Raw genomic sequence first — 23,361 nt, 5'->3', positions numbered from 1 at the left:
TGACTATCCAGCCAAATCATTAGCAACAACCCATGAGTCAGTATACAAATGCACCTCTGGCCAGTTTTCCTTCCAAGCAAAATGAACAACCAGATGCACTGCTTGAAGTTCTGCCCACTGGGAGGATTTCCCCTCACGACTGTCCTTCAAGGACACCCCAGAAAGGGGTTGGAGTGCTGCAGCGGTCCACTTTCGGGTGGTACCTGCATATCGTACTGAACCATCTGTAAACCAGGCCAGAATTTTCTCTTTCTCAGTCAATTCACTGTAAGGAACTCCCCAAGAGGCCAGAGCTCTGGTCTGGGAAAAAGAAGGTAATGTGGCAGGAGTGGAAACCATGGGCATTTGGGCCACTTCCTTATGTAACTTACTTGTGCCTTCAGGACCTGCTCTGGCCCTATCTCATATATACCATTTCCGTTTTACAATAGAGTAGTGCTCCGCATGCCCAACTTTATAGCTTGGTGGGTCAGACAACATCCAACTGGATAGGCAACTCAGGTCTCATGGTAACTTGGTGGCCCATGGTTAAGCATTCAGTCTCTTCTAAGGCCTAGTAGCAGGCCAAAAGATGTTTCTTAAAAGGAGAGTAGTTATCTGCAGCAGATGGTAAGGCTTTTCTCCAAAATCCTAAGGGTCTGCATTGTGATTCTCCTATAGGGGCCTGCCAGAGGCTCCAGACAGCATCTCTATTTGCCACTGACACTTCCAGCACCATTGGATCTGCTGGACCATACAGCCCAAGTGGCAGAGCAGCTTGTACAGCAGCCTGGACCTGTTGCAGAGCCTCCTCTTGTTCAGGTTCCCACTCAAAATTAGCAGCTTTTCTGGTCACTCCATAAATGGGCCGGAGTAGCACACCCAAATGAGGAATATGTTGTCGCCAAAATCCAAAGAGACCAACTAGGTGTTGTGCCTCTTTTTTGGTTGTAGGATGGGCCAGATGCAGCAACTTCTCCTTCATCTTAGAAGGGATATCTCCACATGCCCCACACCACTGGACACACAGAAATTTCACTGAGGTGGAAGGCCCCTGTATTTTTGATGGATTTATCTCCCATACCCTGACACACAAATGTCTTACCAGTAAGTATAGAGTAGTTGCTACTTCTTGCTCACTAGGTCCAATCAACATGATAACATCAATATAATGGACCAGTGTGATGTCTTGTAGGAGGGAGAAATGATCAAGTTCCCTGCGGACAAGATTATGACATAGGGTTGGAGAGTTGATATACCCCTGAGGTAGGACAGTGAAAGTATACTGCTGAACTTGCCAGCTGAAACAAACTCTTTCTGGTGGTCCTTACTAATAGCTATTAAGGAAAAAGTATTTGCCAGATCAATAGCTGCATACCAGGTACCAGGGGATGTATTGATTTGCTCAAGTAATGATAGCACATCTGGAACAACAGCTGCAATTGAAGTTACCATCTGGTTGAGCTTACAATAATCTACTGTCATCCTCCAAGACCCATCTGTTTTCTGCACAGGCCAAATAGGAGAGTTGAACGGGGATGTGGTGGGAATCACCACCCCTGCGTCCTTCAAGTCTTTAAGAGTGGCAGTAATCTCTGCAATCCCTTCAGAAATCCAGCATTGCTTCTGATTTACTCTTTTGCTAGGTAGGGGCAATTCTAGTGGCTTCCACTTGGCCTTTCCCACCATAATATCCCTCACTGCATGAGTCAGAGAGTCAATGCGGGGATTCTGCCAGTTGCTCAGTATGTCTATTCCAATTATACATTCTGGAACTGGGGAAATAACTATAGAATGGGTCCAGGAGCCCACTGGACCCACTTTGAGACAGACCTGAGCTAAAAACTCCATTGATCACCTGGCCTCCATAATCCTCACTCTGACTGGTAGACCAGAGTGATGTGTTGGGTCCCCTGGAAGTAACGTCACTTCTGAACCAGTGTCTAATAATCCCTGAAATATCTGATCATTTCCTTTTCCCCAGTGCACAGTTCCCTTTGTAAAAGGCCATCAGTCTCCTTGGGGAAGGCTTGGAAGAAGATTAACAATATAAATTTGTGGCAGTGTAACAGGGTTCTCCCCCAAAAGGGACCTGGCCTCCCCTTCATTCAAGGAGCTCTGGGTCTGTAAACTCTCTCAAGTCTGGAAATTGATTTAAGGGGCTATGACTCTGTGTTTTTTGTAATTCAGGTTAGACTCTGTTCACTTGACTTAGAACTCTTTTGTTTATACAGCTCAAACAAGAATTTAGTGGACTGCCCTTCTATTATATTTCTAGGTACCCCATGATTTACTAGCCAATGCCACAAATCTCTGCGAGTCATATAATTTTGACTCCTGCTTTGAGTTTGCTCTCTATTATAATTGCCACATCTACTCTATCTTTGGCAATTAAGTGCTGCCACCTGGCTTCTGCCAACTCAGGATCCCATCAGCCCCATTGTGATTAAGGATTCCAGCTCAGTGACAGCAGTTCCTACAGTAATATCTGACCTAGAGAGAAGTGCAATTACAGAGCTCTTCAGGGATGATGGTGCTAGTCTCAGATTTATTTCTCACTGTTCTTGTAAAAGGTGCATCCTCTGAACATTCCTTGGGTGTAAGAGCAGGCTTTGCATGATAAATCCACTCTAACATTCCAATCTCTCTAAGCTTCTGGATCCCCTCATCCACATTATACCAGGGCAGTTCTGGCATTTCAACCTCAGGTAATGTCGGCCACCTTTTGATCCATGTTTCAACCAACCATCCAAATAAACTGTTAATACCTTTTCTAACCCCTCAAGCTATATCATTGAATGCAGAATCTCTGCTTAGTGGACCCATATCAATAAATTCAGGCTGATCCAGCCGTATATTTCTCCCACCATTATCCCACACCCTTAAAATCCATTGCTACACATATTCCCCTGATTTCTGTCTATATACATTGGAAAACTCACACAGTTATTTTGGGTTATAATGTACCTCCTCATGTGTGATACTTTGTACCTCACCTTTAGGGGCCTGTTGAGACTTTAATCTAGTTATAGGTCTGGAAGAAATAAGGGGTCGTGGAGTTGGGTCATGAAAAGAATTAGAAATATCTTCCAAGCCATTTGCTTCAGGACATTCATTTGCAGTTTCATCTGGTGAAACAGGATTAATCACTCTAGGGCTAATCACTTCAAGTGGAAGTTGGGTGGCCAACTCCTCAAGGCAAGCTGGAGGTGGGGCAGCTCTGTCCTCAGGGCAGACATTACAGGGTTATCTAGAGAAGACTCAGCATGACTTAGGGTTTCAACCTCACTCCTGACACCACTATCAATCCATATATTACCATCTCATATTTCAGGGTTCCACTCCTTTCCAATCAATGCCTTCACTTTAATGGCAGACACCATGTAACATTGAGATTTTAGTTTATGTTGTAAAGTTGCTACTCTAACAATAATATTCTAAGTCTGATTTTCAGAGATCTCAAGTCTACAGCTACAGGAAATAATAGTTTTCTTCAGGATACTCATAGAAACTTCTACATCTGTCAGACAGTGCTTAAGCTTCTCATTTGAAGCCTTAAGCCCATCCCTTTCACTCCTTAATGTAGCCAGTGTGTCTAAAAACAACCAGCCAACATATCTCTTATTTCCACAAAACTCTGTAAAGGTGTCAAAAACATTATCCCCCAGAGCCTGGCTTTGTACAAGCAAAGCATTAGGAGAATTGAATGGTGATATTTTGACTGTCTATTTTGCCAACTCTCTCCATGGATTGGGAGTGACATTCTGATTATGGGAATCAGACTCTTTAGTGCCTTTGAGTCCAGTCAGAGTAGAAAACCATTCATAAAAACCCATTTTTAAGATTCTGTTTCTTACGAACCACTCGTGGTACCAAGATGTATTAGTTAGGGATGTATTAGTTCTCTCTAGAGAAACAGAATCAACAGGGAACGTTCACAAATGTAAAATTTGTAAAAGTGTCTCACATGACCATGGAAACACAGAGTCCAAAATCCACAGGGCAGGCTATGAAGCCAGTGATTCCGATGGGGGGTCTGGACAAACTCCACAGGAGAGGCATGCCAGCCAAAACAGGAGTAGAACTTGTCTCTTCTGAATCCTCCTTAAAAGGCTTCCCGCGATTAGATTAAGCATCACTCATTGCAGATGACACTCCTCTTTGGCTGATTACAAATGGAATCAGCTGTGGATGCAGCTGACGTGATCATGATCTAATTCTATGAAATGTCCTGATTGCAACAGACAGGCCAGCACTTGCCCAACCAGACAAACAGGTACCACCACCTAGCCAAGTTGACACATGAACCTGACCATGACAGAAGGAGAAGTCAGAGTTTGGTTTAGAGAGAGACCACATTTGTGTAACCAAAACGTTCTCTTTGGATGACTTTTAGGCACTAGTTATAAGTAGACTCAGCTTTTCCATTTCAGAAATATATTTCCTAAGGGCAATCCTTAAGAGTGAGGCCTTGGCTTATTAATTTGGAGACCCTATTGTTTACGAGAATATCAGGAATTTCTCAGGTGGGGAAGGCTAGTAGTTACACATTTTCTCCATCCCTCAAGAGACTTTGCAAATATTTTCTCACTTTCTCCACAGAATACTCTGAAATGCATCAGGGTATAACATTAACTTGTACAGAAAATTAAGATTTTATTCCTTATTCTAGGTTTTCTATCAAATAGAGCTGAATCAGGTTGTTTAAATAAACTGGTCAGACATGTTATATTAGATAGTGTGCTACAGAAAATTTAAGGTTTGGACAAAATAAATATTTTTTTTTTTTGGTTTCACACAAAAGTTAAAGTTTTAAAATGCAGACAATATTAACTTTTTTACTTGTATTTCAATTTACCATAGTTTTAACCAAAAGAGCTTAAGTCACCTCTTTAATGAGAGCCTGATTTTTTTTCCCACTTATTAACAGTTACTGTATGGAATGATGCTGACTTTCAGAGCTAAAGAAATAACTCTGAGTATCAGGAACATGCAGATAAAGTTCCAAGGAACTACCAGGTTATACAAAGAGCAAACCATTTCAGAATTTAGAAACAACAGTCAAAGCTTACAATCTAAGCCCTAATTTTCCTATGAGCATTTTTAAATGAAGCTATTCTCAGAAATAAAAACATTTGACAATTGTTTTATATTGACACACCATTGCAAAGGTTTTTTTCTGTGTCACCTTTGCACATTTGCCAGAGTTATGTTAGTTAACAAATAAAATATAGTTTATATATTTGTCCTGCCTCTCTTTTAAAGTCTCTCCTTGTTGAAGATGGAGCTCTGACTTATAGCTGACTACATATACTTTTACAGAAGTATTAGAGCAAAGCAATGCAACTGACAAGTAAATCTGACTGTTTCTATGATCTGTAGCCTTTTTTCTAAGAATAACTAAAACCATGACTAACAACACTGTTTGTCACTGTTTAATATCATATAGATTAGTGTCAGGATATAACATAGAGGGAAGAACACTATCAAATCTTTTGAAACTTTATATGCTCTTGAAATATATATGAATAACATTTCCCTGTACAAATTTAGCTAACAAAATGATAGAAAACTCTTTTTAATTATTTGTAATACTTCCCAACACCTTCTCTTTAATATGCTAAACTATTTTAAGGTGAAAGAACAAATCCTTTGTTAGTTTTTCCCTTAAATGTGGGAATTGTTTTCTGAAATAAAGGATGGTAAGGCAAACACAAGCATTAACAAGGATATTACTTTGATGTAAAATTTCTGTCTTCTAGTCAGAGTACTCAGATGATTAAAAAAAACTTTAAAAACTTTTCTTAAAAGCAAACCAACAATCTACATTATTTAATATTTCAGCAGAGAGAAAACTAAACTTTAATTGTGTTTGAACACATGGTATGACATAAAAGCCTTTTAAAAAATATATTACAAACAGGTTTATTAAATTTTGGTCAGCAATGACTGCAACAGGCAGAATTCACTTTTATAAACCTTCTATAACTTTCTATATTCATTCAGGGCTTATGGTCAGTGTACAAATAAAATTCACTTTAGTCAGAGAATATGGTGATCCTACTAAAGGAAATAATAAAAATACTATCTGTCCCACACATAATTTTTCAGCATCAATTGAGATGGTAATGATTTTATCCTGTTTGATTTGTTAATGTGCTGTATTACATTAATTGATTTTCTTGTGTTGAACCATCCTTGCATTCACAGTACAAACCCCACTTGGTCATGGTGTATAATTCTTTTAATGTGCTGTTGGATTTGATTTGCTAATATTTTGTTGAGAATTTTTGCATCTATGTTCATTACAAAGATTGATCTGTAATTTTCCTTTCTTGTAGCATCTTTAACCAGTTTTGCTATTAAAGTGATGTTAGCTTCATAAAATGAGTTAGGTAGTGTTCCTTTTTCCTCATTTTTTCAGAAAAGTTTGAGCAGGATTGGTGTCAGTTCTTTCTGGAATGTTTGATAAAATTTCCCTGTGAAGCCATCTGGTCCTGGGCTTTTTTTTGGTAGGAAGATTTTTGATGATTTTTGTTTCAATCTCTTTACTTGTGATTGGTTTGTTGAGATCTTCTATTTCTTCTTGAGTCAGTGTAGTTTGTTTGTGTGTGTGTTTCCAGGAAAGTTGTCTAGCTTGTTGGCACATAGTTGTTCATAGTTTCCTCTTATGATTTTTTTTTTATTTCTTCAGGATCTGTGATAATTGTCCCCTCCCCCAGTTATAGGTTTTATTTATCTAGACTGTATATAATCAAAACTAAATTTGATAACAAATCCACAAAGCTTCTTGAACATGCATACTTCCTTCCAATAACAATATTCATGAAGGGGAGAAGAGACAGAGATAGTATAAAGAAAATAAAAAAGGAAGAAATTTATTCTTGGATTTGGAACACAGCCAGACTTTTGTATACTTTATACTAACAATACACAAATTATTGTTAATTATTAATCTGCTCAATTAAGCACTGCCTTCAAATCTCTCAGCGCAATCAGCACTATCTTCAAAAGTCAGAAGAGCCCCAAGTTTGAAATGTAATCAGCTTTTCAATACTTAAGGGATTTATATCCAGAAAAAACCTCAAATTATTCCCAAGTGCTAAATAATATGTTAGTTCACAAAATTAGGCTATGGTTTAAAAAAAAATAGTTCAGAGCTCTTTGTATTCAATGATACTTCCTTATTTTAGGTCTTACAAGTGTCATCTCTTTTATGAGGTCTTTTTAGGTCATTTTTAACTTATCTGCTTTTTAAAATTCTTCCAGCATTTCTACTCTTTATTACTACTACCTTATACTATATCTTGGCACAAGTATATTTTAACTAGAATATAAACTCTTTGAAGCTAAGAATTAGGTCTTCCCTATTAGTGACAGCACTACCTAACCTGATTATATAAAATACTCACAAAACATTCTGCCTGACATTAACAAAGCTACTACAAATCCAAATTTTTCCACATACTGGGGTAACAAATCGCAAAGTAATTAAAAATCTAGATTCTATGAAGTCAGGTAATCAAAGTTACACAGCATTTCATTTATATACTTTCCTAAACTCAACTGATTTCTTAAATAAGATGTATTTAAAGCATCAGCATATCTTTATTTTTACTATATTTGATATGTGTCATTATTACTAGGTACATTGCTTATTTATGTAAACTAACCTGTCTAGTTAGACTATTTTTATGAGGAATTTTGAGAATGTACTTATAGCACTAGCTTATTTTATCAGTAAACTTCTATGAATGTAGGTAGAACAAACCAAAACAGATAAAATTGCATTTATTTAATTCAAGAATTCATCATAAACTTCCTTCTATTGGAGGTTAAAAAACTCTTTGTTTTCATGACATTTTAAAATTACAAATAATTTTAAAAGTACATTGACTATAAAGTTCTGGAAAATATACTGCAGTTGTTTAATTTGTCCCAAGTCTTTCCAGGAAGACTTTTCCAGATCTCTCAAAGACCTTTCATTTTACTTAATGAAATCTGGTAATTAGATTTTATTCAGTTACTCCCATCTCAAGGCTACTTATATTTAAAAATGATCTGATTACTATGGTTAGTATTGCAAAGTTATTACTGAAAAAAATAATTTTAACAAATATGGCCTATTCTACAATATTTTCTATGCTTACTATTTCTAATCTCCAAGCCAGTAAAAAAGAATTCTAACCACACCTCCCTCTCTTTCTGCACCTAACCTTCCCCCATAACTGCTTTAGGAAGTTAGGAATTATGGGCTGGGATATGTGAAGCGAAGAATGAAGTCTGGCTTGTTGAATCTGAATTTAAAAGTTTTAGGTGAGGATGGGGTGGGATTTGAGAGGGCCTACCCTCTTCTTTTAATTATTTCCAATTATTAGATTTATCTCACTAAAAGTTGTGACTAGAACAATTGGAAAGGTCTTTGTCTTTCCCAGAGACGACCCTCTGGCAGCCTTTTGCAGCTTTAGAGATATTACGGGGGAGTTTCTATTTAATATCCAGGTTTGTTTTGCAGTAATTACAAAACTAAGGTTTGAATTCTGCTGCCCAGAGGTTCTCCTCCTGAGACTTTATATATGTAGCAACTTACTTAATTTTAAGCAATTAGATTAGGACTTTATAAGAATTTTTTATTAATTTGCTATTACCTTCCAGAGGTATGAGACTATACATTGAACAGGCAAATAGCCACAAGTAGAAAGTTACACAAGAAAAAGAAGCAGAAACACTTTTGAAAGGGGCAAATAAAGGATTGAATATGCATTATTTCATTCCCATTTCTGCCCTTTTGCAGAACAATTTTAGAGCCATTCTCAGGCTATTTCTCCCCTGATTTCACAACATATTGAGGCCAGATTGTGTTACAGAAATAAATCTTTTTCTCATAGACTCATAATTAGAATCTTTCCAATTTTTGATACAGCTAAAAGCTTCCCTTTTTAAAGAATCTCCTTAATCAGTAACCAATTAAGAACACTTGACCAATACAAATGCACTAGAACACCGGCTAACATTTAAATACACTTAACATTTACTGTATGTTTAAGTAATACACCAATTAATAACCAGATTGAACACATCAACTAACAATTAAACAGGCATTAAATGTTTACACAGATTAACAATTAAACAAACATTGACACTTATTATACCTAGGTATTACACCAGCTAGCAGTTAAACAGGCCTACTTAACTTCATTGAACACCAATTAATTGCTGGATTACTTATTTTCTGGGAGTATACTTGTTTTAGTTTGCTAGTTGCCAGACTGCAATATACTAGAAACAGAATGGCTTTTAACAAGGGAAATTTAATAAGTTGCTAGTTTAAAGTTCTAAGGCTGAGAAAATGTCCCAATTAAAACAAGTTTATAGAAATATCCCATCAAAGGCATCCATCCAGGGAAAGATACCTTGGTTCAAGAAGGCCAGTGAAGTTCAGGGTTTCCCTCTCAAGTGAGAAGGCACATGGCGAACACAGTCAGGGCTTCTCTCTCAGCTGGAAGGGCACATGGTGAACACGGCTTCATCTGCTAGCTTTCTGTCCTGGCTTCTGTTTCATGAAGCTCTCCAGGAGGCATTTTCCTTCTTCATCTCCAAAGGTCACTGGCTGGTGGACTTCTGCTTCTCATGGTTATGTGGTTCTGCTCTGCTCGCTCTGAATCTCCTCATTCTCCGAAATGTTTCCTCTTTTATAGGACTCCAGAAACTTATCAAGACCCACCCAAATGGGTGGAGACATGTCATCACCTAACCCAGTTTAACAACCACTCTTGATTAAATCACATCTCCAGGGAGATGATCTGATTACAGTGTCAAACATACAGTATTTTAGGGATTATTCTGCCTTTATGAAAAGGGACTTAGATTAAAACATGGCTTTTCTAGGGGACAGACATCCTTTCAAACCAACACAGTACTCAACAAACTCAGGTTAGGGTCTCACACTCCATACAGAACAGTACGAAGCAGGATCCAGAAAGCAAAAGGGGTAGAGGTCAGAGCAAGGGAGATCATTCTAGGAGCAAGACCTAGGTCTTCAGGCCTGTACATCTAGGGGACTTGAATCTCTGAACTGACTTCTCAATCCACCTCTATCTTAATGACACACTCACCCAATCTGATGTCCAGACTTGGAAGTGGAAACGGTTTCTCTCTTTGAAATTTCTTAAGGTGCCAAAAGCGTGTGGAGTGTTGGCAGAACAGAGAAAACTTGGTTACTGAGCCTCTAGACTAAGGAATGTCTAGCAGCCACAAATGGCTCAGTTTCCATGCTTACCCGATCTACCAGGGCCCCATAACCTTGGGGAGATGGCTTCCTTACTTCTGAGGATCTTTTGGTCCAACCAGAGTCACCAAAATGTTACTGAACAAAGGTGATGGATTCTTTTGCCCATGTGCTCAAATGACCAATTCTTGAGATACTGGGGTTTCAAAGAGAGACAAAGTTTGTCGCTAGATGTGAAGCAGGAGATCAGGTGGCCTATCAGTCCAAAACCTGTCTTCCAAAGTTTAGGGGGTTCAAGGTTATTATGGATTCTAACAAGGGAAGATGAAGCCATTATAATTTGAAATAGCAAGTTCTAAGAAGAAAGGGAGATGGAGTTACTTCAATAGAAAAAAAAGCAAGCAGAAGTTAGGGGAGACAGAGTTATCATTTCTGGCAAAGTCTAGCTGATACAACTTACAGATGTAAAGGGCCGAACTAGTTAATGGCTGTCTCCAGTTCTTCATTAGCATTAGGGCCCTTGCCCTTACAAGTTACTTAAAAAAAATAGACTGGATAAAGGGATTAACAGCTCTTAGTCACAAAGGTACAAGATAAGGGGCTTTTACAATCACTATCAGATTATCAGGGCAGCTGAATCATAGTCTGGAGATGTCAGATATTTTCCCTCTTTCTACTTTTATATACCAGAAAGAGAAAAAAAAGAGGAATATTTATATAATGATTTGGTAGTCATAATCATTCCTTAAATCCTAACTTCTCATTTGTCATTTTACTGCTTCTTATCTCCATGATTTTTGATGAGAAATCAGCTGTTAATTATATTGAGGATCACTTCTTTGTGAAGAGTTGTTTTTCTCTCTCTTTTTTTTTTGTATGGTCAGGCACCCGGGATCGAACCCAGGTCTCCAGCATGGTAGGCAAGAACTCTGCCTGCTGAGCCACCGTGGCCCACTCTGTTTTTTTCTTTTGCTGCTTTCAAGAGTCTCTCTTGGTCTTTATCTTTCAACTATATGATAATAATGTGTCTAGGTGTGTGTATCTTTTAATTTATCACACTTGTAGTTCATTGCCCTTCTTGACCATGTAAACTGATGTTTTTCATCAAATTTAGGTAGTTTTCAGCCACTGTTTCTTCAAATATTCTTTTTGTTCTCCTTTCTCCCTATTCTTCTTCTGGGATTTCCATTAGGCACATGTTGGTATACTTGATGTTGTCCCAAATGCCTCTTCAGCAGTCTTCATTTTTTTTCTGTTTTCCAGACTTGATCATTTCAATTGACCCATTTTCAAGGTCATTGATTTTCTGACGCCTCAAATCTGCTGTTGTGCTGCTTTGGTGAACTTTTCATTTTGGTTTTTGCAGTTTCAAATTCCATAATTTCTACTTGGCTTTTTTTTTTTTTTTAAGAACTTCTTTATCTTTTTTGATATTTTCAACTTCATAAGACATTGTTCTCATTATTTTTTCCATTTTTTAGACATGGTTTCCTTTAATTTCCTGGATATACTCAAAATAGCTGATTTGAAGTCTTTTCTAGTAAGTTCAATATCTGGGCTTCCTCAGGACGGTTTCTACTGACTGATTTTTTTCTTGTGTATGGGCCAGCCTTCTCATTTCTTTGCACGTCTCATAATTTTTCATTGAAAACTGGACATTTTAAATAATAAAATGTGGCAGGTTTTGAAATCAGATTCAACCACCCAGACTTAGCCTGGGTATTTGTTGTTATTGTTTCTTGTTTTGTTTTTGTCTGCTTGGTGACTTTCTGAAATAATTCTGTAAAGCCTGTATTCTTTGTCATGCATGCAAGCTGAAGTCTATTTGGCTAGCTTAATGGTCAGCTAACGATTGAACAGAGAAATCCTTAGATGCCTGGAAATAATAAATATCCCAAGCTTTGCTGAGAGGGTATGTATGCGAGTAGGAGTATGCCTTCCGCACTCAGCTAGCCAGTTTACAACTCTTCCTCAGTTTTCACTCCCACTTGTGAGAAGCCTCAAAGTTAGGCAGAAGTGAGAACTTAGGGCCTTCTCAGGTCTTTCCTGAGCTGGTGCACAGCCTCGGCCATGCGCACATCATGATGCGTGGGTGCAGCTTTCCAGAATTCCAGGAATATGCAGGGACTTTTCAAAGTCTCCTATAAACACCTCATTCCACAATTTTTCTTTATAGGTTTTTTTATTACTCTATTGTTCCCCAACTCTTATCAAGCAGTCAGGATATTCAATAATTGTGCCTGTTTTGACAAATGCCTACAGGCAAAAAAGTTTTCACATTGGGTGAGCACAGAGGCAGGTCTAAGAAGACTGATCTGTGAGTGGATCTTAAAGGAAACCACCAGACAGATCAAATAATGACAATAATCAGGGAATGGGACCTTGAAGGAGTTCCAGTGCTATTTTGCTCCCTCCTGTGGCTGTCAGGCTGCAGATTTTCACCTTGATTGTGGACTGTTGACTTTCAAGGTTATTTCAGGGCTGAGGAGAGGGAGATTAGCAGGGAGAGCATGTTAAAATGCCACAGAGCTCACGATTCTTATGGAGATGCAACCATTTTTCTTGAATAAAATTTCCCCAGATTACTGAAAGCCTTTGTTTAATTTCCATGGCTCTAAAAAAATGATTCTGAGATTTTTTGCAAGTATTCTCATCACTTTTATGGAAGGGAGAGTTTTGGAGGCCCTTACTTCACCATTTTCACCTTATTAGGCTACATGGAGAGCATAAAGTGAGAGTACAAAGAGTAATAGCCAGCAGTGAGATCATAGCTCAGGAAGGGAATGCCAGTAAAGAAGTAATGGGAAATTTACTTCCCTTATGTTTCCTATCTTCAAAGGGCTACATTTCTATTAAAAAATGTCGTAAACCTATATGAAATTAATAGGATACCAGCAAAATCTTAGAGGAGGACACTCACCATACTGCTTTTATTTAATATTTTCTAAAATACTCGTCAGTTGTCTCTCCCTTATTTTGGCTTCTGGGACAAAGTAGGGGGTTGAAGAGAAGAAACTAATATTTATAATGTTCCGAAAGTGGGCTTTACTTTATAGTCAATGTTCTATATAATCACTATTCTTTAACTGGAGATGATAAATCTTTCCAGAAATGAATACTTTGTGAGATACCGCTATGTTGCTATTGTCATATAATAAACTCCTAAGTTTATTAGGCAAGATATGGAGTACTTGAAAAATCAGAAAAAAAATCCATTATATAACATAAAAATTAGTAAAAGTTATTACATAATATAACTACTCAGATACCGATGGGATATTTGTAGTTCAATACAGTAGACAAGCTATAGCCTCAGAAAGACATAATTTGAAGTATGATCGATAAAAAATATACACAATTATATACATCTAATAAAGAACTGATTTAGGTAGGTTTATTAGTTTCCTATTACTGTTATAACAAAGTACCCCCAATTGAATGACTTAAAACAGTATCGTACAGATCTGTAAGTCAGAAGACTGACAAAGGTCCCACTGGACTAAAATCAAGGTGTTGGCAGGATGTGTTCCTTTCCTTACCTTTTCCAGCCCCTAGAGACCACTCAAGTTCTTGGATTATAGTTCCCTTCCTTCCTCTTTAAAGTCAGCAATTTAGCATCTCTCTGACCCTGCTCCTATCACCACATCTCTCTTTCCTACCTCAGCTGGGAAAGTTTCTCTGCTCTCAGAGATTCATGTATTAGTAGCACTCACCTGGATAATTCAGGATAATCTCCTTATCTCAAGCTCCTTCATCAAAATCATATTTTAAAATTCCCTCTTCCCATGTATGATAGCATACTCACATTCTAGGGATTAGAACAGATACATCTTTGATGTGCCATTATTCTGCCTGTGACAGTAGGAATATTTCATGGCTTCTAAAACCATTAAGTGAGAGGTCTATGGGAAACAAAGATTATATGTAGGTCGTTAAGGAAAAAAAAAAGTAATGTTAAAACTGAGAGATCAGCTCATCTCCCCTTTAACCCGGTGATCACATTTACCTATCACTAATAACGAGACCTCAGACATGATTTACCATCCATTGTTCCGCCAATGCTATACACAGCATCACCTGTGAATGCTTGCTAAAAATATTTAACCTCCATCTAACTCAGCCTATAGATGTGATCTCCAGTCTATAGGAAATACAGGGAATAGAAGATCAATTTGTATAACACCACCCCACCAGGAAAAGACAAATCAAGGATGTGTAACTTTCTATAAAGCAACTGGTCATGTCTCTTTGACAATGCAACCTCATGGAGGAAAAAGGAAGGGGAGAGAGAAGTAGGGGATGCTTCAGATTAAAAGAGGATATAACAACCAAAAACAATGCCTGGTTAGATCTTGGTTTGAAAAGAAAACAGATATAAAAAGCATTTTAAGAATAACTGGCAATGCTTGAATATTGAATTGACATTAAGAAATTAATTTTGTTAAGATGTGATGAAAGTACTGTCAATAGGTAGGAGAATGTTCTTATTTTTTGGAAATGCATGCTAAAATAGTTATGTGCATGCCATGATATTTATATTAAAACAATTTAAAAAATGTGTATAGAAAATATAAATATGGAAAAATTCTAATAAAATAAGGATATATGGGTAAGCATTGTTTTATTTCTACTTTTCTGTATGACTAGGAATTTTCACACTAGTAAAAAATTTAAAAACCCAATATAAAAATACATATACACCTATCCTACTTAATTCCATTAGAACTTATTGGAGGTACTTAAGTTGTCATTACTGAAAGGATGTTGTCTGCAGGGATAATTGAAAAAAGGAATAAAGGTAAGAAACACTAATCAGTTCTATCTAGCCTAATCTTCTCTTCTCATTATCAGGGACAGTCTTTTCTTCTCTCTCTCTTTCTCTCTCTCTCTCTCTCTCTGTTTTGAAGAAAGAAAGGTAGTTTGTAGAGTCACTGTATTATTACGGAAATATATATTTTTAGACCATTCAGTTCAATTTTCTTTGAGGGCTTACCGAACATTAAACAACCTGCACATTCGGTTCCAGCATGTCCTAGGCAGGCACTTTATGTGACAAAGTTGTCAATTCAAGAGACTACCTGGAGGTCAATAAACTAGAGGCCACGGATTACTTGAAGGACATGCCTGAGAGTCTGCGTGGTCAAATGTCTCAGGCATCTGATAAAATGCTACACTAGTGAGGCACCCACTTTTCTTACTGAGTGGATGTCACTGGGGGAAAGGCCCTTGCCCTGATACCTAAAAGATGTTTTGCATGGGCTCTGCCTGGCAGTGCAGACGTTGTTGGAGACCCCTGGTGGCGAAATAGAAGAAAAACAGTTTCTAAACTTTCTAGTAAGGAAGAGTAAATGGAAACTGAAGCCATCCACTCTGAGTCTCCTTTTACTTCTTTGACCTTTTCATTTCATTCTTTATTACTGCTATTTAAAGAGTTGTCATTCCTTAAAAGGTTTTTCATGTCATTCTTCTCATTTATATGTTTTACCTGAATGATCTCATCCATTCCCTTGGCTTTGTGTATTGATAAATACCAAATCATACTTTCAGCATGGGCCTCTCTCGTAAGCCCCATGCCTTTCCAATTTTGTGCTAAGTATCTCCATTTACATGGTTCTTAAGCTAAGATCTTAAGATCTACATCTTAGAGTGGAGTGAAGAAAATAGACCCTTTACATGAATAGGCATTTACATCCTGCTTTGGGATACTGGGGAAGGAGACCCAATCAAGCTTGAAATGGAAAGTGAAAAATTTTTAGAAGAAATTATTATCAAATTAAACATTGTAGGGAGTAAGAGTTTGATCTCTTTTTCAAGAAAAATGTAAACCATTCTAAGCAGAGGGAATAGTCTATGCAAAACAAATAACTATAAAAGAGTAGCGCTTACTAGGGAAACTATGAACAGCTCAGTATGACCACATCACTGGACACACAGTGGGCAAAGGATGTGGGGAATTTGGGAACTGATGCTACAGTGATAGAAGAGGCCAGATTATGAGAGGTCTCGTGTGCCAAATTAAATAGAAAAAGTTGGATAGGAAGAAATTATGGAATTAAAAGAAATAGTATTAAGATAGTAATAAAAGAGATTATTTATTTATTGTGTTAGCTCTCTCCAGTCAGAGTTAGTCAGCTGTGTGTAATTCTTAGGGCTTTGTCTAATCCAGCTTTCCATGTTTTATTACTGAGGGATCTCCAGAGAAATAGAACTGATAGGATGGATCTATATATCCATCATCTATCTTTCTATCTATCTATCTATCTATCTATCTATCTATCTATCTATCTATCTATCTATCTATCTATCTATCTATCTATCTAAACTACCTACCTAGAAAATATAAAGAGATAGTGGGAATTGGCTCATGTGACCATGGGGATTTGCAAATCCAAATTCCACAGGGCAGGCTATAAAGTGGAAACTCTGATGAAGGTGAAGTTGAATTCCCCAGGAGAAGACAGCTGACTGATGAAGAGGCAGAAATTCTTTCTGATTTCCGACATCTTCAGTTTTGCTTTTAAGACCTCTGACTAGTTGGGTGAAGACTCCCCATTGCTGAGGGTAGTGTCCTTCATTGACTGCTGATGAAATTAGCCATAGATGCAATCAACTGGCCACAGATACAAATGCGTCTATGAAATACTCTCACAATAACAATCAGGCCAGTGCTTCCTTAACCAAACAAATGGATACTAAAGTGACACAGCAACTTAACCATCATACATGTTAATAACTTATTTCATGATGAGAGTTATCAGTTGTCCAAGAAAGGAAGACAAATTTAAGAACAATATGAATTCTTTCTCTCACAGCATGTTTATTCCTCTTGAGCAATCTAAATATTTCTTTACTTAATTTTGTGTCAATACTCTTTACTCCATTTCCTTATTTGAACTTTGAATCATTTCTTCAGCGTTTTTGCTTTAACAAAGTCTGGCAGGTTACAGCAGGTCTGTTGGGTTGGTGCTCATACAAACTGGGTTTAGTTCAAACATCAGTACTTTGTAAAATCAATGTCTTTATTTCTCAAGCCTTAATAATTCTTTCTTTCTTTTTCATGACTGTTAATTTCCCTTAATCTAGGGAGTGGATGATTGTGTCTTTGTTGTCTTCTCTGAAAATTTACCCTGTTATTTTTTAGTCCTTGACTTTTTTTGTGGATAGAATAGAATTGTTTGCTACACTGTGATAATAGAAGCTGTAACCTCCATGAAGGCAGTGGCATGACTGACTTTTTCATCAATATATTCCTAGTGCCTGATACAGCCTGATATTACATGATTGATAATAGACATATGTTAAAGAAGTAATAGAACTTGCTCAGTATCGATTTTCTCTCCTCTATCTTCAACAAATTTATAATGAAACAATTTTAAACCAGAGCAGTACTTCAGAAACCCCCAGGGAAATTTTTCAATATATACGTGCATTAACTCTAACCAACACACACCTGATCTGAGTTTGCAGAGTATGGGGTAGAGAAATTCAGGGACAAATATGGTGAAAAATTCCAATATTATCTTGATACCCATTACTAAACGATAAGGACAGAAGGCGTTATTCTTTCATCTCAATTAAATTCCTCCTTACCTGAATCACAGGGCATAAAAATGTTAGGTAGTGAAAGACATGTTTTGGAGTAGGGGATTTTATCTAAAATTTCTCAACATATTCTTCAGCAGCTTGTGTTCATCTTCATCAGGCTGGTCTCCATTGAGATGAAGTGCTATTTATTTCTCTCTTAAAGAGGTGGGTCTGGAAAGTCAGGAAGACCACCAGACTTTAGATTAAAAGCCCAGGGTTTAATTGCTAGCTTCCTTGATTATTGTGTCTGAGGCTCAGAGAGCAATGGCTTTCTTAACTTTAGGACGGTGCAGATCTCACTGCTGTATCTTCTGTTCTTCATCTTAGCAATAGATAGTGTTTCAGTTAGCTAATGCTGCTGGAATGCAAAATCCCAGAAATGGATTGGCTTTTACAAGGGGGATTTATTAGGATATAAATTTACAATTCTAAGGCCATGAAAATATCCAAATTAAGGCATCCAGAGAAAGACATTTTGAAACTGAAGAAAGGCTGATGTGTCCAGAACATTTCTGTCAACTGGGAAGGCACGTGATTGGCATCTGCTGGCGTCTTTGGCTTCTTGGTTTCAAACCTCCCTGGAGGCATTTACTTTCTGTACTCCAAATGTCTGGGTCTGATGTTGGCTCTGATGCAACTGTTCTCCAAGCATTTGCATCTGAAGTTTCTCCAAATGTTTCCTCTTTGAAAGGATTCTAGTAAACGAATCAAACTCACCTTGAATGGGTGGAGTCACATCTCCATCTAATAAAAGGCCACACCCACAATTGAGTGGGTCAATCTCCATGGAAACAATCTAACCAAAGACTTCTACTCTAAACAATAGGTCTGGCCCCACAAGATTAGGTCAGGATTAAAACATGGAGGTACATAATAATTTCAAACTAGCACAGATGGTTTTTCATCAGTAGAGAATTTTTCCCTCTGTCTTTCTCAGGGAGCTTTTTGTTCCAAACTGAAAACTGCTTATACTAGTTTGTGCTAAACATGTGGACACGATAGAGATTATAGGGGATATTATGGGCTCCAAGAACAAGAAGTGATGTTGGGTCTCTATCATTGTTTCCTAGGGGTACAGAAATAAAATACCACAATCTGGGTGTTTTAAATAATACCTTTATTATCTCACAGATCTGGAGGCTAGGAGTTTGAACTGAAGTGTCAGCAGGGTCATGTTTTCTCTGAACTCTGTAGAGTTCTGATGGTGGCTTTCCAGCCGTCCTTGGCGTAACTGAACTGAATCCCTGCCTTCACCCTATGGCTGTTTTCTTTTCGTCTCCTACTGACTGTTCAAATTTCTCCTCCTTATAAAGACATCTGTTATATTGGATTAGGGCCCACCCTAATCCAGTTTGGCCTGCTCTTATCCAAAAACATCTTCAATGATCTTATTTCCAAATAGGACCACATTCACAGGATCAGGGGTTTGAATGTGAACATACCTTTTTGCAAGATGCATTGCAATCCATAACAGTCACATAAAGGTTGTGGATCAGTAGCTAGAAAATCATGTGTGTCAGTTTGAATCTGTTATGTACCCAAGAAAAGCCATGTCCTTTAATTTTCACTCAATATCTCTGGGTGGAAGCTTTTGATTGTTTCCATAGAGATATGGCCCACACAATTGTGGGTGGTAACTTTTATTTATTTATCTTTTTTGCACGGGCAGGCACCAGGAGTCGAACCTGGGTGTCCAACATGGCAGACGAGAACTCTGCCTGCTGAGCCACCACGGCCTGCCCAGTGAGTGGTAACTTTTGATTAGATAGTTTACATGGAGATATGTGTCCACCCGTTCAAGGTAGGAGCACTTTAATAGGGAGCCATTTTAGAAGAAGCTTTAGAGCCACGAGAGCCACCAGAACCAACAGAGCCAACAGAATGGACAGAGCCCCCAGAAAGCCACTGAAGAAAAAGCCAGCAGATCTCTCCCTGTGCTAGAAAAGCTGAGAGAGAAACCCTGAACCTCATCAGCCTTCTTCAACCAAGGTATCCTTCCCTGGATGCCTTAGATTGGACATTTTCATAACCTTGCCTTCATTTGGACATTTTCACAGCCTTAGAACTGTAAACTTGCAACTTAATCAATTCCCTTTTTAGAAGCCATTCTGTTTCCGGTATATTGCATTCCGGCAGCTTTCAATCTAGAACACCATGTAAAGCCACTTAGATATTCCATCTAAGGAATACCATAAAGCACCAATGTCCTATGTGTCTGGAGTGTTTTGCAATGATGGTTTTTATTTAAAATCGGGACTTGGAGGCATTGTAGGACAGATAAGATGATCCATGTAAAGCAGGGAGGACACACAACACCTTGAGTACTTGGCAGTCAAGCTATAAACATTAAAATTTTATATTCTACCTTATATCATATTTTTAAAATTAATATGCCTACATTATTTAAACTTTGGAAAACAGAGAAAAGTAAAAAAAATTCCCCTTAGCCTCATCATTTTAGTACAATCACTGTTAGTCTTTTCGGGTGTGTTTTCCTAGGCACTTCCCCTAGCAGACAGACATTAAGCTTGGTTAAGGGTTGCATGGGGACACCCACAAGGAATTCTATCCTTGTGGAGGACTAAGGCATCTTTGGGTTCCTTCCTTTGGGCCTTTCACGAGAACGTCCAAGCTGGCTTGAATTTAAACTTGTGATTTCTTTCTGAGACATCTTTGATAGGTCAATGAAGAAAATCTTTCATGTTTGGTTGTTGTGCTATGAATTCTTATGGAGGCTGAAGAGAACTGTCTCCCAGAATTCAATGTAGAAAGGATGTCAGCATACTGGAACGGCTATTCCAGAATCCCAGATGGTCATTGGCAGTACCAGAGGGTGACCACAGTGTAGCTGGCATTAGAATTTATGAGAGAACTAGAGAAATGTGCAGGGAAAACTGGCCCATTATAGGCTATTGAAAGAGCCTGGCAGCAATGCCTTAGATAGATATTTATTTAAAAGGCAAGAGAGAAAAGCTGAGACATAAAGGATAAATACAACAGATCCAGTATGTGATAGGAATTTAAGGAAAAAAAGAAGAAATTACTATGATATAATAGAAGAAAACTTCTCAAATTAGAAAAAGAATGACACAAGTATTAATATAAAAAATATGAGAGTTCAAAGCAGGATATATGCAAAAAAAATTACCCATGCCTACTATTTTAGTTTGCTAGCTCCCAGAATGTGATATACCTGAGATGGAATGGCTTTTAAAAAGGCGGAATTTATTAAGTTGCAAGTTAACAGTTCTAAGGCCATGAAAATATTCAAATTAAGGTAAGGCTGTAAGTGTGTTCAATCTAAGGCATCCAGGGAAAGATACCCTGGTTCAAGAAGGCTAAGGACATTCAGGGCTTCTCTCTCACCTGGAAAAGCACATGGCAAGATGTGCTAGCTTTCTCTTCAGTGGCTTCCCTGGGGCTCTGTCCTGTTGGCTTTGTCTCTTCTGGTGGCTCTTGGGCTCTAAAGCTTTTTCCAAAATGGTTCCCTCTTAAAGGGGTCCAGGATGCAACCCCACCTTGATGGGTAGAAACACATCTCCATGGAAGCTATCTAATCAAAATTTACTACCCACAGTTGGGTGGGTCACACCTCCACAGAAACAATCAAAAAGCTCCCATCCAGCAATATTGAATGAAGATTAAAGAACTTGGTTTTTCTGGGGTACACAACAGATTCAAACTGGCATTCCTACTAAGGCAGGATAGAGTAGGGCATGGAGGCTGTGGTCTCTGGCTTCCTATTCAGCTCTGAAAGAGTTAATACACAACTGCAAACTTCCTAGAACAAGTATTTCCCCTAAAGCCTCGACACCCTCCCAAACCAAAAAGCTTGTAAAATCATGGACCTGAAACAGACTCTTAGTTAATAACAGAAAGCCTGGGGTCATAAAAATTGTTGAACTACATGCCTCAAACAAACTTTTAGCATGTGACAGAGCTCCACAAGCACCAATAGTTATCTCTTCCTGAAACAAAGAAGACACTTGGCATTCAAAGGTTGCAATGGAAAATCTCTGCTAGTGAAACCTCCCTATAAACACACCTCCCTTGGTTTTTGGTACCCTCTCTAGAAGCAGTTCTATTTTTTTCCAAGTTTCAATTAGGATTTTTTTCCCCTCACTCATATTCTATTATTTTGTTTGTTTCTCACAGATCCCTTCTATTAAATATGAGATTCGAATGATAAAATGACACCCAAGATCACACTTCTAAGGCCTCAGGGTAATTGCCCATTGGCATCCTTCCCTCACTGGCTGCCTGTGATGGTCAAGTAAGGTTATATATTTGAGAGGACCTTCAAAACGTCTTTTTGGTTATTTTAAAAATGTGTAAGCAAATATATCTTTATTACTTAAATTTACATTTTACTAAGATTTATAAATACATTAGTGAAATATAGGTAAAACTTGGAATTTTGATCACATAAAATAAATGATCTCCCAAGCCACAAATTCTCATTGGATTGCAGCAATTTTATGTTTGATAGCAGCATGCAGCAACTTTAAGCTCAATAGTATCATGCACTATAATCATTACTTCTGCAGCATATTCACTAGGTATATAACAGATTTATGGAGTTGTTTTTATTCATAATCTTTAAAAAGATAAACACATAACAAACACTAAGGGCATCAAAAATAAAATTCAAATAATTTCTGTTAACCAAATTTAACAAAAATTAAAAAATATGTATTTTGACAGAGAGGTTATATCCTGGGAAGTTGAACTATGAATAGCTTCCTACCCAGTTTCAATGATGCTGCTGATGCAAACCACCACAGGAGTTTCTGAACACATTCAGAACTCTGCACACCCTTAAACACAAATCTAGGAACACTTCTGATGCTGGCTTGAGGTCAGCTTTTTCTCATTTCATCAGGTGAGTCCATAGTAAAGTTCAATTCACTTTTGTCTCATGTTCATGATGATGATACTTTTTGCTACAGGAGCAACTAATCACTGTAGAAAAACAGTGCCGGCAACACAAGTCGTGTGGGCCAGGTTGCCATGAGTGGAATGTTGATCTGGGGTTGCAAAGATGGGTTTATAAACATCCAGGGTAAAAAGGACCCAGCAAGAAAAGTTTCCAAAGAAATTTCCTCCCAGACACAGTGCGTATAAAGTAAATCCCCTTCCATGACACCATGATTCTGTAACCAGCAGCTGACAACACATGACAAAGCTAATTAATATATCACATGGGATGGGGGTGGTGTGAGGTGGCCTGTGATGAGCTGGGGAAGCCACTGGGGTGGCATCTCAAAATGTACATTTTATAACATCATATTTATATAATAGTAAGGAAGGAGGAAGTTTCTTTAAGTTGATTATTTTATAGGCCTTCTTGAGAACACTGATTTAGGGCTGATTAATTCTGATGGAAATTTGCATACGTTTTGTAAGACTTCATATTTTATACCATGTGAAGTCACATGCTTAATGGCAGGATCTTAGGAGGTAGTAGAACTCTTTTGGGGTGTTTTCTAAGTCCATAACTGAATCTTCTCTGAAACTGCCTGCTCTACAGGGAACTCGGGGACCCCTCCCTTACTCCCAGAATAAAGAGT

The 23,361-nt window shown here is 37.9% G+C and overlaps 1 protein-coding gene across 1 annotated transcript in view; it reads right to left on the bottom strand.

The window, feature by feature from the left end:
• TES (testin LIM domain protein) overlaps window positions 1-9,634 on the bottom strand; it is an 86,566-nt gene extending 76,932 nt beyond the window's left edge. The window contains exon 1 of the mRNA XM_077114785.1: window positions 9,393-9,634. The gene's annotated coding sequence lies outside the window, so the exon portion shown is untranslated. The remainder of the gene's footprint in view (window positions 1-9,392) is intronic.
• Window positions 9,635-23,361: the final 13,727 nt, after the last annotated feature.

The sequence above is a fragment of the Tamandua tetradactyla genome, chromosome 1, assembly GCF_023851605.1.
Source record: "Tamandua tetradactyla isolate mTamTet1 chromosome 1, mTamTet1.pri, whole genome shotgun sequence".
Classification (NCBI taxonomy): Eukaryota; Metazoa; Chordata; class Mammalia; order Pilosa; family Myrmecophagidae; genus Tamandua; species Tamandua tetradactyla.
Note: the sequence above shows the minus strand (reverse complement) of the source record. Positions and strands in the feature narration are given on the sequence as shown.